A 17,884-nucleotide genomic window follows, 5' to 3' on the forward strand; every position below is an offset into this window, starting at 1 on the left:
ATTCTCTTTCACAGGAAATTACCTTCCCTGGGAGTTACAACTCTATCTAAATTATATCAGCACCTGATGACTTACAATCCTTCACTACAGATAATGCATATTAAAGACACCATTGCCTACTATAATTTTTTAAAATTTCCTTTAAAGGCATACATGAAGTAACTGTGAAATTATATTGGATGATGTATGAAGTCTTTCAGACTATAATAAAAAAAACCATCTCATGACTAGTTTTCATCTATAACTGCTTTTCCCCTAAAATTGTTTTATAACATATTTTAATTTTGAAATAATTCAGAAGTATTTTAATTATGTAAATGATGAAGAAAAATTAATTTTTAAGCTATTGTACAATGAGTTTCTTACGAGTAGCATTATTTTCAATAACTTAAAAAGAGAATTTTAATACATCAAGTAATATGTAACAATCAAAGAATATTCAGTTTGCAAAATTAAGTGGAGTTATACAAGGAGAAAACAAGACTGATTTTTTAATCTAGTTCAGTGACAAATTTGAAAATCAAACTATTTGTGTGACTGAAGACAAATTGTTTAACTGCCTTGAATCTCAGTTTCCTTATTTGTAAAATGGGGATAAATCTACTTCAAAGGTCTTTGGGATGATAAGTGAAAGACTGTATTGTATGTAAAGGTATCTCATAAAACAGAATTGTGTTTCTGTTCTTGTCTATTAATAAATATTGTATACCTTGTACTCAGGCACTCAAAGCAAATGGCAATGACGATAACCTCACTATGATAAACTAGCAAAAATTGATTTTAAACTGAAAAACAAAGTCCAAATATCTCATATTTTTCTTTTTTACACTTATTTGTCTGAAGGTATCAGTTTATTTTTTAACTGTTAAATGTTTTTGAGTGTATGAGATACATATTTGAGGTAGGAAAACTAAAGAGTAATGATTGTTGGAGAAAGGAAAGAACGATAAGGAATGCAGATAAAGCACAAATATGCTGCGTCTCAACTCTCCATTTTACAGTATAAGCAACCCTCCACAGTTGGCCCCTCCCTACACTGACCACTTCCTTAAGTTGACCTAATTTTCGTAGTCCAGACGTGCACTGCGTGTACATATCAGCACAGTAGGCCTAGTTCCTTATGTTGACCACCTTTGTATGTTGACCAATTTGTTACAGTCCCTGGGGAGGTCAACTTACAGAAGTTCTACTGTATATATTTATATTAGTAACTATTACACATATTGCTGAGAGGTTTTTTGAGAAAGTTAATTTTAACTAGTCAGCAAAGCACTATTATTGGTCAACATTTATAGTAGTGTTTTTCAATAGTTTTTATCTCATGGCACACTTGAACCTACAGTTAAACTTTCATGGCACACTTTAAAAAAGAGTTAAAAAATGTATTTACAGTGCTTTGAATGTCTTTGAAAGATAATTTAATTAATGATCTTTAAAAAATTTCACATCACATATAAGATCCTCTCATGGTACACCGGTTGAAAATCACTGCTTTAGAGCATGGAGACAGTTGTATTAAACAGTAATGGGATTCATTTCCATTTCTATCTTTGTTTCTTGGACCCATGGATCCTGGCTATGGTGAGAAAAAAACATATATTGGGCACTGATTTAGAAATAAAAAACCTCCTAGCGATCACTGGCAAATCATAAGAAGCTGAGAAGAGATGAGGAAAGATTTCCCTTCGGATGTCAGAGACAGTGAGCGTAGCCACGCCAACACCTTGATTTTAGATTTCTAGTCTCCACATTGTGAGAGAATAGATTTCTGGGTTAGAACTAGTTGTGGTACTTTATTAAGACAGCCCTAAGAAATTAATACAGCTACTATTTCAGTAAATTCTTCAGATGTAAACAAGACTTATTTAGGAGCATTTACTATTTTCTAGAATCTAGTTGATAAGGGGTTGAGTCTTCTGTTGGTCAGAATCAGTTAAGGAGGAACAGAAAGGAAAATATGACTCAGTATAACCTTTAAGTGAAAAGTATGCTTATGCTCTGCACAATAAAGCACCCATTTTCTTCACTTTAAGAAAACAATAGGGTGATTCTAAATAAGGCATCATACTAACAAGTAGACCTGGAGAATATGGGCCAGTGTTGTCAGTGTAAGGAGGAATTATTTAACATCCAATGTTGTACTTTAGAACTTCAGCAGAGCCAAGGGCCGAAAAGACATGGGAGGTTATTATGTTGCTCAAATACCTTAAGCAATATTTGATTTGGGCCATGATAGTACAGACATTCCAAACAGATGGAGCAGGTGGGAGAAGGGAGAATTTTAAATAATCCCATAAGGAAACTCTTAAAAGAATATAACATCCATCATTTTGTCAACACTGATTTAGTTAGGGCTGAGATTTTAGAGCAGTTCAACAGAATTTTAAAATCTAAAATGTGGTGTTATTTTACTGCTCAAACACATTTTAATACATTCATATAATTCAGTACTTTATCACTAGGTACAACCACACGACAATCTGCAAAACACTCTATAAAATGCTATTAGCCCCAATTCTTTATGTTCTTAAGAGAAAAACTATAAAACCTTATCTTATGAGAAAGAAAATAACAAGAAGCCATCTGGGTTAAAGAAACTATTTGAAAGTGATTTCAGGAGACAGTAACAAGCAAGAAATATTTAGTGACAGAAGTGGTAACCGGAAGTTAGCAACCACTTTACAATTAAAATATAATGAGGATGCAGACATTAGGTGAGTATTTATCTAGAATAATGGTTCTCAGCCTTCCTAATGCCACGATGTATTTTCATTGTTACAAAGGGCTCACAACCCACAGGTTGAGAACCGCTGATCTAGAAGAAGCAGAAACCATAACCTTACGTCAAGAGCCAGTACACAATACAGAAAAAGAAATTATCCAGACAAAGGGACATAATTTGAACAAGATTATTTTTACCAAATGCTTGGGCTGACCTGAAAATAACAGTTGGAAAGGTGTTGATGATTCAGAACCTGTACGTGGTAGGAAGTAGGTGAACGAAAACGATTTCTGAATTGTACGTTCCAGCAAAACTTCAACATTATCAAAATAAAACCAAGCAAGCAAGCAGGCAAACAAACATCACCTTTCACCCTAAGCTTACGCTTATGTGAGGGCTGTCTGGGAAAATATGCAGCCATGTCTGTCTGCATTTTTCATCTTTCATGCCTGGACACTTTCCACAGCCTCACATGATGGGTAGGATGAGCATAACTAAGCCCCAGCACCCAGGAAACTGCCCCGAAGATACTACCATCTAGTATGGTATAAGCTATCAAGTAGAGATACAGACATCCAGAGAAGAGCAAATTTGTTCAAACCATCCCCTGCAGCCTCCTCAGAATGGTGTGGATCCTTTGCTTCTAGCTTACCAAGAGATAAAGTGGTAAGATACAAAAAGCGTTCTATTGCCAGGCCTGGAAGTGGGTATATAATTTCCACTACATGACTTTGGCCAGAATCCAGCAACAAGGCCATATTCTTATTGCAATTAGGGGGGCTACTGTTGCTATTGGCTATTGTTTGGGGTGTGTTTTTTTTTAATCTGTAGAATTATACAACTTAAGAATGATAGGGTTTTTACATCTGTTTTACATCTGTATCTCCTCTCTTCTGTACTGAGAATCCTTGGGATCTAGGCCAAAGGAGATAATAGAATGTATCATAATTACTCATTTGCTTTATCCCATTTTATAATATAGCAGTCTCGGAATAACATTATTAATTATATCACCACTAATTATATTTGCCAAAAATTTTTGCCTATGTTTTAGACATTCTTCATCTCTTTCCCCATTTTAAAAATTTTATCTATTCTTTTAGCTGATATAGTTATTACATATTATAATCTCTCCTTTTAACTTTCATTTCTCTTTACTTCTAAAAGTAATTCTATTTTTAATGTTCTTTGCCAGGCCTTGTGTTGATCTTTCAAGTCATTTGTTTCTTTTTCTCTTTTTTTGAGAAAGGTTCTCATGCTGTTGCCCAGGCTAGAGCTACATCACAGCTCACTGCAACTTCAAACTTCTGGGCTCAAAACATCTCCCTCCCTCAGCCTCCCAAGTAGTTGGGACTACACGCATGTGCCTTCAGGCCCAGCTACTTTTTTTAAAAAATATATTTTGTAGAGATGAGTTCTCACTACGTTGCTCAGGTTGGTCTCAAACTCCTGAACTCAAGCAATGCTCCCACTTTGGACTCTCAAAATGCTAGGATTACTGGTGTGAGCAACAATGCCCAACTTCCCGAGTCACCTTGGCTGTCTAAGGCTTGTTGTCTCATAGATTCCCCCAGAAATGCTCATGGGAGAAATGGCTTCTCAGTTCACACTTATAGCAGTTTGACTCAGCCCTTTGTATTTGAGATTAGCTTTTCTGGATATAAAATCCTTGGTTCAAATTTTCTTTGAGTATCTTAATAAAACTAAGACTACCTGATGATAATTTATAATCTCATCATAAAAAATATACTCTTTCCCCCTGGATTCCGAAATAACTTTTTCCTTTTTCTTTAAGGTTATTTAATTTTATGGTCTAGTGTGTGTTATTCTTGGTTTTTCTGCATTGATATTCTCAGGTAACAGTTTGTTCCTTTAATATACACAGGTTTCTGGGTTACAGATGTGATACATTCCTAGACAATTCCTTTAGGTTACATTTGTATGTAGCTCAGACCCCTAAGGAACAGGACATATATGGTGTTAATAATAATAAACGAATGGCTCATATGTGGTAATAGTAATACTGTGTAATATTGTAATAATAATATCCCTGTACTGTAATCTGTAATAATAAGCTACAGAATCTATTGTGCTTTATCTTTTCATTCAAACAGAACATAAAAACAAACATACTGTTTACACAGGAGATAAGAGAAATTTCAGAAAAGAATATTAAAGATTAACATTCACCTAACATTGCATCAACACTAAGCTAATAGGAATGTTACACTTCCTTTGATCTTCTGACCAAATCAATAATAACGTTTCCATTTCAATAATTAACCCACTATGCTGCTAAGTAATAACTGATACTTTCATTGGAGCATAGCCTTTCACATGTTCCGTTATTCTCACTTTATCCATAATTATTTCAGGTAGTGGAGCAACTGAAGCCTAATGTTTCCCTAGTAAATGATAGCATCTGGCCTTTCTCCAAATACTAATTCTTTCTGCTTTTCTACTTTATATCCATTGTAATCACTGTTCTCTTCACTGTATATTCACCTGGACTTGCAGTGGATGTTAGCTCTAGAGGCATGGTCATAAAGGTAAACACAGACTCACAAAATTGAATAAAAAAATTAGGATTAAAGTGATACTGTGCATAAGCAATCATGTAAACAGTGGGGCGAGCTGCAAAGTGTAAGAAACTAGTGTAAAGAGGCTGCACCAATACACCACTTACACCATGAGGGTTTGTTTACACTCACAGAAGAAACTAGTTCCCAAATTGTTAATTGAATTATTTAATTATAAATTATCCTTATGGGGAGCCTTAGGAGCTGTTTCTAAGTACAGAACTCTGTAAGTCAAGTTGCCCATCTCCTGGGGATTGCTTGCATTTCACAATGTTTTTTCAGTAACTTTTAAATATTTTTTCTATTCTGTAAATTGCTTTTCTTTAGGGACTTCTTCATTAGTATGTTTAATATTTGTCATTATCTTTCAAATCCTTCTTGCCTCTTCATTTTCTTAAATTCCCTCCTTTTGGCTTATTATTTTGCATAAGTTATTTGTTGTGTTTGAAGTGTGTGTGTGCATGTATGATTTTTATTTTATATTACTTCTTAATTATTCATTTCTGAAATACTTTTGAGGTGTGCCAGGTGATTTATAGCTTTTTCTAATTATGATTTGATGTTTTCTCATTTCTCATATAGTTTTCTCGATGTCATTTAGTTCATTTTAAAGTTATATGCATATATGTTGAAGATGTCCTTCTAATGTGGTTTCATTGCCTGCAGGATATTATGTTCCTTTCTGTCATCTTTTCTTATGGTGTACGCTTTTCTTGTATGGTATTTTTCTGAATAGTTTTCCTATACTCACTTATATGCTACTTTATATGAAGTAGGATTTTTAGAGTTGGAAAATATTTCAACTGAAATAAAAAATACATTCAATAGGATTTACAACAGATTAGATACTATAGAAGAGAAGACTGGTGAAATTGAAGACAACAGCCGTATAAACTATCCAAAAGGAAACACAGAAATAAGTAAGACTTGAAAAGAATCAACAGTGACAGTGGCCAGTGAGAAAATATCAATCAGTCTGACCTGTGTGTAACTGGAGTTACAAGAGGAGGGGGAAAAATACTTGAAGAGGTATTGGGTGGAAAATGTCTAAATCTGACAAAAAGTATAAACCCACCTATTCAAGAAGCTCAAAATCTCTCAAAGAGAAGAAACATGAAGAAAACCACACCAACGCACACAATAAACGTATTACAGAAAACCTGTTAAAAGAAAAAATCTCAAGTGCAGCTAGAGAAAAAAGCCACATTATGCACAGGGAAACAAAGCTAAGAATTATAGCAGACTTTTCAGAAACACTATGCAAGACCAAAGACAAGGGAGCAAATCTTCTGAAAAAAGTCAACATGGATTTTACACCTACAGAAAATACCTTTCAAAAATCGAGGTTATGTAAGGACTTTTTCATACTAAAAACTTGATAGATATTATTAATAAACTGCAGTACAAGGAATACTAAAGGAGGAAATGCAGAAGAAAAATGAAACCAGATGGACGTTTGCATCTACACAAAGAAAGGAGGAGCATGACAAATGGACACATTGTTGTTTTATTAAGGGAGATGAGAAGAATTACTTTCTTAGCCCTCATCTGCATTGTCGAACTATGCTAAGAAAAGATGAAACAGCTATCAGAGAGTCCTCATGACAGTAATTTACTCAAAGGCACTGAGAACAATGTATATAATAAATAAAAATATGAGGAAAAAATTCTGTTTGTCTTATGGATGTAAACTATTTATCTTACTGTGTTTTATGTAACAAAACATTTTCAGATAACTTGTAGTTTCATTTTGAGATCAGAGTTTAATGAAAAGGAAATTGAATTATTTAAACACAGATATGATACACTTCTTAAAGCCAAAAATTATTATGGCTTTTGAAATTATAAATGAAAAAGCCACTGAAACATTTTACAGGGGGAATTATTGTATTTCATTGGCTGAAGCACACAAAATACCAAAGAAGGAATATATACAGGTTACATTGATGAATGCCTGCTGGATGGAAAATCATTAAAATAAATATCATAGATCCATTTATCAAACATATAGTAACTTTCTAAATGAAGGATTTAATTGCAAAACTGGAGACCAGGTTGATATCTTGTCTATACAATTGTAACTTTTTCTTAAAAATGGGTAAGTCTATAGCTTTTGCTTACTTGATGCTTTGCTTATCTGTCATTGGCACCAACTAATCATCAAAAAGGTCTTTCATTAGAACATTTGGCATTTCATACAAGTTATGTTAAAATGTTAAAATGCCACATAAACTTTTCACCATCACAGTTTATCTGGGAATGCCTGTGTTGACATTTGCATCACTGGTTCAGGAGTAATGGTGAGTAAAACTGCTAGCGTGAAGCAAGTCTTTGTATGTTTTTAAAAGACACATGATGTTTTTAAAAGCTGATTTAAGAATATACTTAAAGAGCTTAGTAAAAGCTATCCATTTTATTGAGGACACGCACATTACTTTAATATTTTGTGTGATATACAGGAAATATATACAATACTGTTCTCTGTGTTATATTCTCTCTTATAGATTTGTATTAATTCTTTATATAGTCTGGATACTGTCATTTGTCAAATACTGTCTATGTACTAGAAATACTTTCTTTTGAGCTGAGTTACCTAGTCATTCTCTTAATAAAATTTCTTAATATAGACCAATTATTTTTTAATATTACGGTTAGAGGTTTTTTTTTGTGTCCTGCTTAAGAAATCTTTGCCTACTTGTAGTATTGATTTTGTTTGAATAAAAGGTATGGGCCTTACCCCTGGATCTTAGGAGGTAATCTGTAAACCCCTGGAATGGCCTGCCTCCTGAGAGTATCTTTGTTTACTGGGTGCCTTGGGCCATGCCAAATAGTCTATGCTAACATTGCTATCTATGGTAAGAGCTCTGAAGGGGCTATTATCTAAGGTCAGCAATGTTGGAAGTTAGCCATAACTATGAGACTGACATCCTCCCCCCACTCCCCTGGGGGTGGGGAGAGAGAAACCTGGACACCCCAAGGCTTGGTTGAGCTTCCCTGGTTGGCAATATTGCTATACATCTTTGCTGGAAGAAATAAGCAGGGTCCACATAACTTCCCTTGGAGAAGACAACTGGAAGCTCTGTGCTGATCTCTTCAGGAACTGCCTACATGCTCTTTCCTGTTGCTAATTTCAATCTGTAACCTTTCGATAAGTAAATTATAACTGTGATTATAATAGCTTCATTGAGTTCTGTTCCAGTCAATTTTGAATTTGGAGTTGGTCTAGGGCTGCGGTCCCCAGCCTCTGGGCCACAGACAGGTACCGGTCAGTGGCCTGTTAGGAACTGGGTCAACAGCAGTGGGCAAACCAGCAAAGTTTCAGCTGTATTTACAGATGCTCCTCCTTGCTACATCACTGCCTGAGCTCTGCCTCCTGTCAGATATGTAGCTGCATCAGATTCTCAAAGGAGCAGGACCTTACTGTAAACTGTATGTGTGAGAGATCTAGGTTGCGTGCTCCGTGTGGGAATCGAATGCCTGATGATTCAAGGTGGAGCTGAGGCAAGTGATGTCAGTATCAGTGAACTGCAAATGCAAGTTATCATGAGCAGAGAGGTTTGATGGCAGAGCGACATAATAAATCAAATTGCTTGTAGATTCCTATCAAACAGCCCTCCCTCCATCCTCCCCACCCCAATAGAAAATATTGGTTTCCACGAAACTAGTTCCTGGTGCTGAAAAGGTTGGGGACTGCTAGTCTAGGGGATCTCTGGAACTGCAACCAACCAAAGATCATGCAAATGGTTCTCCTGTTTGATTTAAAAAAGTGTATTGTTTTGGGCGGTGCCTGTGGCTCAACAGAGTAGGGCACCGGCCCCATATGCTGGAGGTGGTGGGTTCAAACCCAGCCCCAGCCACAAACTGCAAAAAAAAAAAAAAAGTGTATTGTTTTATTATGCACATTTAGACATGTCACATCCCTAGAATTGACTTGTGTATGATGTGTGAAATACAGGTGAAGATATATTTCTTTTCCTCATGACATTCATTTGACTTTGTACTGGTCATTAAAAAGACGACCTTTTCTCATTGCCTCACTGTCACTTTTGCCATGTATCAGCTGATCTGTATGAGATTCTCCATTTTGCTCCATACAGTTATCTTTCCCTTCTGCACAAATATCTCACTGTCTTAATTACTGATTCTTTATAATGATACTCCAAATTTATTAGGTAAGCCTTTTAGCTTTGTTCTTCAAGATTGATTTAGCTATTTGTGGCCCTTTTTGTATCTATATGAATTTTCAGCTTGTCAACTTAATTAAAAAACACCCTGCTGGAATTTTGATAGGGGTTATGTTCAATTATAAATTAACATCTTTATATCTGACATCTTTACAGGATAAAATCTGTTAATCCTTCAACACAGTGTACCCTTGCATTTACTGAGATTTTTAATTTCTCTTAACGACTTGTAGTTTTCAGGTATTGGTGCTGTAAATCTTTCCTTCCTCAGATTTATTCCTATTTTTTTAAAATACTATTGTAATTTACATAATTTTTTGTGTAGAAACCCAAAAGATACAATACACCATTCAAATTAATAAGAAATGTGGCAATAGTGCTAGATAATATACAAAAACGTTTTGTTTTTCTAAACCAGCAACATTAAAAAAAGTTTATAAAAGATATCCATGTAACATTAAAAAAAGAAGGAAATTTAAAAAAGAAGAAAGGCTAATGTTTTATTTGAAAAATATTTTTCTTTAAATACATGACTATTAAAAAGATCTGTGGTTGGCTTGTGCCCGTAGTTCAGTGGTTAGGGTGCCGGCCATATACGCTGAGGCTGGCGGGTTCGAACCTGGCCCGGGCCTGCTAAACAATAATGACAACTGCAACCAAAAAACAGCCGGGCATTTTGGCAGGCGCCTATAGTCCCAGCTTCCTGAGAGGCTGAGGCAAGAGAATTGCTTGAGCTCAAGAGTTTGAGGTTGCTGTGAGCTGTGATGCCACAGCATTCTACTGAGAGCGACATAGTGAGACTCTGTCTCAAAAAAAAGAAAAAAAAAAAGACATCTGTGGAACTCAAGAGTAGTTTTAAGAATCACTTTTCCTTAGGATTATTCCTGAAATTGCCTTTGAAATTTATCACCAGTGTTATGAGGAAAAACAGTGTAAAAATGTAATGAACTGGTAGTCATTTTCATAGGAATATATATTCCAAAAAATCAGTAGATATACTTGTTAACCATTTAATGATTTTTTTTGAGTTTAACTTTTTTTTTTTTTTAAACAAATTCTAGAACTCCAACAATTATATTTACTGGCACACTGATGACTGCGATTAGTTATTACTTTGTCTTAGAGTGACATAACTTATTAAAAATTATTATGATATTTCAGTCTAATCTGCTAAATTGTTACTTTCAGTTTGTCAAGTTCTTATGGTCTGGTTATCTTATCATTAAGTCAGCACATAATAAATTTTCCTATTTATTCTTAAAATACAACTATTTAAGTTTATTTTCTATGTAGCAGGCAAAAGAGTCAAGGACACTTAATTATAACAAAACATTATGTAATATTTCCATTTCATTTGATGTGATTTAAATTTTTAATTCTCAATTTTTTAAAAAGTAACTAAAGTTTTACCATTTCCTGAATAAAAAAGGGAAAAAGTCCTAGACATCAATCTATAGAAGAGCATAAAGCTGCACAGGCACAGAATAGATGACTTGTCCAATTAGACCAGTGGATCAGTTACATCTAAAAGATGAGGAATCTCTTCTGTAAACCCCCAGTTTTATTACCGGGCTCTCTGATTAGACTACATTAGATAATAAGACATCTCTACAGCTAGTTCTCCAAATGACAAATCTTATTTCTCATTTTATTTAACCATAGAGTTTTATAAATACTTTTGTAAGAAAAAAACTAAAAATTGACATTTCTGGACTATATCATTTTGAACATTAAATCCACATTATAACTGGTACCCAAGTATAAACCTTAACTGGCTTCCCCCAGCTGTGGCTTACTTTTACAAATAGCAGGGCCATTAGATTGAAGATTGTAGCCCATAAACACCTGAAAGAAGGCAGAGCTTTAGTTACTCAGAAGGATGGCTTTGCTCTCAACAGGGCAATTACTGTTCTCCAGGATTTGTGGTATGCTTGCCCAAGGAGAAGAGCTGTGGGTTGCAGTTGCCATCATCCAGCAGAGGCGGCATCATCTGCACAAGCCAGTGGAAGAGGAGAGGTAAGAGACTTAGGATGTGAGGCAAAGAGGAAAACAAGCTGACAAAGCAGCAGCAAGATTCTCCTAGTATACGCAGCCCATTTATTCTCCTAAGGGGCGGGGGGTCATATGCAAAGAAAATGTCTATATAGCTCAGGAATTCCTTTAATATTTCCTTACATCACAATATTTGTCATGAACGTAATCAAGTTGGCATGTATGTATCTGTCTTCTCTATTGGACTGTGACCCCACACACTCAGAATTCTGTACTTGAATAAAGGGCACTTGTAGCAGGTCTGTCAACCTTTAAAATAGATAATAAAAACGTTAATTTACACATGCACTTGATTTGGATTAACTTTTCAAAAGATTCTTAACCAGGGGATATGTAAATGACCTCTCATTGATGTGTTAATTTTTTGCCTCTGTACATATTATTTTCTGTGCTGAAACAATCAAGAAAAAATGCCTTTTGAAAGCTTATTGATCAAAAGAAAAATGTACGTCTTGATAAACCTAGCCCATGTGGAAAACTATGCAACACTGTATGTTATTTTTAATTAACACAAATTATAATGTTATAGTTGCATCTGGGCTAATTTACATTATTCTGATCAGGTCAGAAAAATTGTATGAGTCAATTATTTTAAGCAAAATCATGCTTTTGGTATGTATGAGTTTGACATTTCTATTTTTATAACCAGGAGAGCCAACTGCTTAATACAGAATTTGTCCTAGAAAACACCTATAGTTATTGATTTAAAATACAATGAAATGTGTTTAAAATTCTATTAAAACAATGAATGACTTTTAAAACCTTCAACAACAAAACCAATCCTGAAGGTACATCTCCTGACACACATAAATAGGTAACATTATGTAGCAAAAGAGTTACAACCGATACTGTCAAGTGTTTGAATTTTAGGCACTGTAGGAAGAAACAAAGAGAAAAATCCCTATCATTTTATGGGCAAATGTTTAGATCTTTCATTTAGACTGAAATAGATACTATTTATATTTTGATAAATAACCATATGGTTTTTTTCTTCTTTTTTGAGACAGAGTTTCACTATTCATGCTGCTTAGACTGCTGTAGCCTCACAACTCATATCAACCTCCAACTCCTGGGCTCAAGGGATACTCCTGTCTCAGCCTCCCAAGTAGCTAGGACTATAGGTGCCCGCCACAAGGCCCAGCTATTTTTTGGTTGTAGTTGTCATTATTTGGCAGGCCCGGGGGGTTCGAACCCTCCAGCCCTGGTGTATGTGGCTGGCACCCTAACCACTGAGCGATAGGCGCTGAGCCAACCATGTGGTTTCAATGGCTAAATTAAGTTTAGATACATAAATGTGGCCCTGAAGAACAATGGATAGGAATTTTACTTGCATTTTCCTCATCCTTTTCTTCTCAGTTTCCTGATTCTCAGGAAATGGTGCTATGATCAGAATGTTTGTGTTCATCCCCTCCAACAGTGATCATGTGTTCAAGACAAATCTTCAGTATTATGGCATGTGGAGATGGGGCCTTTTGGGGAGGTGATTATTGTTCTTATAAAAGAGAACTCACGGAGATCTCTTGCCCTTTCTTCCACAGCAAAAATAAGAACATTTATGAACCACAGAGTGCCCTCACCAGACATCAAATTTGCAAGGTCCTTGATTATTGACTTCTAAGCCTCCAAAACTGTGACAAAAACTTTGTTTAAAGGCCACCTAGTCTGTGATATTTTTGTTTCAGAAGTCCCAATATCCTACAAATGGTAACTCTTTAGTATAGGACAAAAATTAGTTAATGATACCTGATGGTTCCCTGTCTCTCACAGCCAAATCTCAAGTTTGTTAGCTCTATCTTCGAAATATAACCAGAATATACCAGTTTTCATCAGCTTCATTGCTAATACCTATCATTTCTAGTTTGCATTATTACAACATTTAATGCTAAAGTGTTTGTTCTATCAATTGTTCACTCACCCATTCTACAACTACTTATGGAACAACCAGTTAAATCAGACACTGTTCTGTCTACTTCAGTACACAGGGAATTTTTTGGAGGGGTGCCTTTACAAAAAGAATACCTCTTATTCTTACCCATTTTACCATGGCACGCTGTCCTAGTGATGCAGGACAGGTGGCACCAAGACCTGCTGCCTTAGCCCTGGCAGTGTTGATGCTGCTGCGGCTGGAGGAACCAGTTTGCTGGAAGGGCCTGACACCTGGGGGGAAGACACTAGCACCTTGCTGTCTCCTCTTGTGAGTTTAGGGGCCCTAAGAGTTCCAGCACCTTGCTGCTGATTGGACAAGTAGCTGTAACTGAAGAAGACTCACACCCTAAAAGTCAACATTGAGTTCTGGCAAAACAACCCCTTGCCACTATATAAACCTCTGAGCAGAGGCGGAAGACAGACCTCTAAGAGGGAGCAGGAGAGCTCATTCCCCTCCTGGGTTCTCTCTGCCAGGAGATTTGGTTTTTTTGTAAGTTGTTAAGTTTTGTTTCTGTGAATAAACCCTGTCTTAACACTGATCCTGTGGTCTGTGGATTCATTCTTCGAATCCCCAAGACCAAGAACCTGAAACAATGGTGTCACTAGGACATAACTGCCAGGGCACTAAATAGAGTCAACGTGAGAAAATAATTCTAATGTCTAAGTAAGAAATCATTTTCCAACATGGTATTTCGGTACTTTGCTTCTAAACCAAACTAGAGAACCTGATTATCAGTAGAATATTCTGATGATAGATTACTTTTAGTAAATCATTTCTGGCATATAACTCAGAAGGAATAAAAATAATTGAATGACATTGCTACATAAATATTTTTTTCCTCTCAAATGTTTTAGCCTTTACATCTCTAAAAATGAAGAGCAAAGATGTTGAATACAGTCATATTCTCGCAATAAATAATATTCACCCATGAAAACTTTAATAATAGAAAGCCCAAGTTCATTAGAAAAACATTTTAATAAAATATTTTCTATGTTTAAATATTAAAAATTGGGATATTTATGTTGTTTTGATCAGCTGAACACTAATAACAGTTGTAATGACAAAGAAATTTCTTCCAAGTTGACCTAACATTTAGAACATGATCACAAAATATAAATATTTAAATACAGCTGTCCCTCTGTATATGTTGGGGATTGGATCTCCAAGAGTATACCAAAATCCCCACATATTCAAGTGCCCCTTTAAGCCCCAGACAATCCACTTATAGAAAAAGCTCTCCATGGGTTTCACATTCAGCAAATACTGTATTTTCAATCCTGGTTTGAAAAAAAATACACGTATAAGTGGACTCATGCGTTTCAAAGTCAGCTTGTTCAAAGGTCAACAGTACACATATATTTTTTGCTGCAGGAAAGTATGATGACCAATAAGACTTTCAAGCTTTTAACCATATAATCTGAGAGAATTATGTGGGTCAGGATTTCTCAACAGCATATTACTGATATTTTGGGCTGGTTAATTCCTTGTTGTTGTTGGTTATCTTGGATCATAGAATGTTTTGCAGCATCCTTTTTGTCTTCCCATTAGACAACAGTAGCACCCCACTCCCCAGTTATGACACCAAAAATGTCTCCAGACATTGCCAAATGTTCCCTGGGAGGCAACGGTCCCTTGTTGAGAGCCACTGACATCTAGGATAGAATAGTATACAAAGTAGAGCTTTGACTATCAAAATAGATAGATGATAGTTGGCATCAAACTACTATGATATTTAATTCATAGCATACAATTATAAGTGATAGCTATTATAACATTTTATTTTTTCTTAACCTGCCACCACTGGTGTGCAGGCCAGTGCTCTAACCACTGGGTAATGGTGCCCAGCTCATGATATTTTATAATGCACCCCATTATTTACAATAATGGTCAAGAACTTTGGATGTTAATTTATGACCTGTTAGCTGAAAGCATGTGCAGTTTATAGGAAAGCTGAGTAATTTTTCTGATTTTCTTACTGATTTTTTTCTAAACCTTAATAAGGCAATTGATGATGGTACACAGATGTGATTTTTAAACGATTACTTTGAGTACAGATTCGAAGATTTAGTCTTCAAAGCCTTGTATCAAGTTAACTATTATACTTAAGAAATCTGGCTGCTACAACTGATCATTTTATGCTACCTCTGTCGAAAACGGTACTTAAATTATCTTTTTCTAAATACTAACATGGAACTTTAGAACTTACTGATCTTTTTCTAAACCTTACAGTGGCATTTTAGAACACTGATTTCATCTCATATGGCTCTAAGACTTTTGTTCCTTCTGAGGAATGTGTTAAAGTTCTCAGACTATATTTCTTGATAAATGTCTAGAAAATGTAACTGGAAAAAGAACATTAAAGCTTTAAAAGAATTTAAAGTATGGGCAAAACAAGCATTTTGCAAAATTCAACTTATATAGACTAGTAATCATTTTTTACTTTCACTATTCAAATGATAGCTATATAATTCCAAGGATTTGGAGGTTGGGAATAGTTTAAGAACTCCAAAGACCCTTCTCAAATCTAGAAGCAGTACAGGTTACCTCTTTAATCCTGTTACTAGACACCTAGTGTCTCCAACTATGTCCAAATTCTCTGAGCTTAATCAGTTTACCGGCAAGAAAGCTAATGGAATCATTAGTTCTAACTATAAATATACAAATTCAGGTAGCTTTTTTATTGTTTCAAAGCAAATGCACATGTATTATCTAGTATTAATCCAACAGATTGCAGAGGCAGGTAAAACCAATGTTTGAGATGAGAAACTTTCCAGTTCTCAGCAGACAGAGGAGGAGGAGGGAGAGGGGGGGAAAGAAAAAGAAAAAAAAAAAAGTGACTAATTCTCACATAAATTGAATTTAATTTTGACCAAAGTACATTATTTGAGCAATAATTTTTAATTCAACATATCAATATGTTGTTTAGGATATTGCATCCTCATTTATAAGTGAAGTATGTTCGTAATTTCCCTTTATAATAATATATTTTTTCCAATTCTAGTATCGGGTATATCCAGATGAAGTAGAATGAATTTGAAGTATTTCTTCTTTTTCTATTGTCTATAAGATTTGGCATGATCTGTTTTTTGAAATTATTTTCTATTTTATTTATAAATATTAGTTGTCTATTTTTTGAGACTTTGGGGAAATAAAAGAAACTTTCAGTTCAGTAATAACCTATTAATTTACAATTCAGCGGCAGCAGTCACTACAGCACAGGTCTTCATACCAATCATGCCAATCTCTTTTGAAAAGAAATCCTTTTTGAGCTCTTGACGTTGACTTTAACATACTGTACTACGTAAGGAGTTTGGGGATACCTGAAGGCAAGTTAAATAAAACTAACGCCAAAGGTGGCATAGAGTGATCCATGTAGCAGCCAAATTTCCCAAGTACAGCACTCTATACATGGTTTTGAAGACTAACTCTTCCGACTAGTCTGTATTCAATATGTTATCAATCAAAAACAGGTGTATGTTGAATACACTTACTAAACTGCCTAACGATTTTTTTTTCAAAGTTTGAGTTCTTCCATCACAAAGAACACATTAACTTCAGCAGTTCTCAACCAGATGGTCTGTATGTTACAATCAAATAATGCAGGAAAGTGAACGTGATCATCTGGCATAGATGCTTCTAAGTTTCTGTAATATAGTGTGGCCTTCGAAAATTAAATTAAATTAACTCAGTTAAAATCCAGATCTTTAATAACGTATCAGAAACCACCTATCCCTCAGACTAATAATCGCTACTTATTTTAACTATTCTAGCGCTAAAAGTAAAAAAACGATGTATGTATATTCATAGCTACAGCTAAACAGTGCAGGTCCCTACAATGTACACCAAAGCCAGGTGCTTTAGTTCTGCGTTTCCGAGTGACGGTGCAGTGGGGCGGCTCCGCGCCAACCCGCCCCAGTGAAGCAGCCCGGGTCCCCATGGTTACCGCCACCGCGACGCGCCGCGGCCAGGGGGCGGTCCCGAGCCCGGCGGGCCAGGAGGGTGGAGCCCGGCGCCCGTCTGCTCCGCAGGGACCGGCAGGGGCGGCGCCGAGAAATCACTCAGCCGAGTAGCAGCGACAGAGAGGTTTCTGGCCAGGCCGGGAGCAAAAGCTAACCTGCCAAGGGCTCGTCCCTGCTTCCTCGCGGCGGTAGGAGCAGACTTCCTGGCGACACCAGGCCGCGTCACTTCTCTTTTGTCTTCTCTTTAACACAGTTATCTTGAGAACTTCGTTCCGTGTTCACTCGGGAAGATTTACAGCGCTTCCATACACAAGACTCCGAAAACAGCGCTCCCAACCTGCCCGCCACAACTCGAGTCTCTCCCACCTTTTTCTACGCAGGCCCCACCCCCTACCGTGAGGCGCGCGAGCCCGGGGGTCGGCGCGACGGGAGCGCGTGCCCCCGCCCGGCGATCCTCAGCC

Source organism: Nycticebus coucang, chromosome 8 (genome assembly GCF_027406575.1).
Source record: "Nycticebus coucang isolate mNycCou1 chromosome 8, mNycCou1.pri, whole genome shotgun sequence".
Taxonomy (NCBI): Eukaryota; Metazoa; Chordata; class Mammalia; order Primates; family Lorisidae; genus Nycticebus; species Nycticebus coucang.